Source organism: Mandrillus leucophaeus, unplaced genomic scaffold (genome assembly GCF_000951045.1).
Source record: "Mandrillus leucophaeus isolate KB7577 unplaced genomic scaffold, Mleu.le_1.0 Scaffold99, whole genome shotgun sequence".
NCBI classification, from domain to species: domain Eukaryota; kingdom Metazoa; phylum Chordata; class Mammalia; order Primates; family Cercopithecidae; genus Mandrillus; species Mandrillus leucophaeus.
Genome location: NW_012110807.1, coordinates 186,089 through 187,453, shown reverse-complemented (window position 1 = coordinate 187,453; position 1,365 = coordinate 186,089). Strand labels below are relative to the sequence as shown.

Here is a 1,365-nt window from a genome sequence, read left to right as displayed (position 1 = left end):
ACACACACACACACTGAACTTCTTAGAGAATGTAATGAAAGATAATAGATAATAGACATTTGAAATTTGAGATTTTATATAGATGTGGAGGAATCTGTTTCCATTTCTAATTTTAAAAAAACAACGATGGCAATACTTGTAAAGTTGAATTGTTTTTAAAAAATGAAAGAATCTTCTAAACCTCATTTCAAGATGAGCCTTTGTTAAGGTGCCTGTTCTCTGTGCTACGAGCACTCATGTTGAAACCTGTGTGAGCTGCTGAAGCATTCTCTTCCCTGCAGTGATGGGGTTAGACTCTGTGGAACTGAGATCAAAATGTGTCAAAAGGATTTTTTGCCATTGAAGTATTGTGCATTCAGTTCCATTAGAAAAGCCTCTTAAGTTCTTCAGTTTATGCTTTTGTAACTGGGATCATGTTAACCAGTCTCTTTTTCCTGATTTTAATATATTGGGTGTCTTTCAGCCTAAGGAGAAAAGAGGGTATTAGAATATTATTTGAGGGGGAAAGTAATATGTATATTTTTTTCTTTATTATAAATCATTATGTTTTATATTTCCCAAAGGTAATTTGAAGCAAATTTTAAAGAGTAGGTCAATGCCAAGAATTATTACATCCTTTACAGATGGCTAATAATCAGTATTTACTTCCATGAAATGATATTCTTCTTCTTTCTTTCTTTTTTTTCTTTTTTTCTTTTTTTGATTTTGAGGCAGTCTCACTCCATCACCCTGGTTGGAGCACAGTGGTGAGATCTTGGCTCACTGCAGTCTTCACCTCCCGGGTTCAAGTGATTCTCTTGCCCCACCCTCCCGAGTAGCTGGGATTACAGGTGTGTACCATCACGCCCAGCTAATTTTTGTGTTTTAATAGAGATGGGGTTTTTTCATGTTGGCCAGACTGGTCTTGAACTCCTGGCCTCAAGTGATCCACCCGCCTCAGCCTCCCAAAGTGCTGGGATTGTAGGCGTGAGCCACTGCGCCTGGCCCTCTTCCCATTTTTAAAATAACCCAGAAAAGGTAGGGTCATTGAATCAATGGCTTGACACTGTTAGATAAAATTTCTTCACAAAGAAATGTTGTGTTTTGTTTTATTTTTAATATGAGGGGCAAAAGTGTCTAAGTTAATACATTATTTAGTATATTTGATGTGCTTGGTCTCTTACATTTTAAAGCTAGTTTAAAATCTGCGATTTGAAGTGTGTGTGTGTGTGTGTGTGTGTGACAGAGCAAGATTCTGTCCCCTCCCCCCCAAAAAAAAAGTGCAGTGGCACAATCGTGGCTCACTACAACCTCTGCCTCCAGGATTGATTAGCCCCCCTGATAACTGGGACTACTGGGACCACAGCTGGCTGATTTTTTTTTTTT

General features: G+C 38.2%; 1 protein-coding gene across 3 annotated transcripts in view; it reads left to right on the top strand.

Moving 5' to 3' along the window:
• Positions 1-1,365, top strand: part of NUP214 (nucleoporin 214kDa) — a 127,063-nt gene that overhangs the window by 85,532 nt on the left and 40,166 nt on the right. The gene's annotated exons all lie outside the window — the stretch shown is intronic.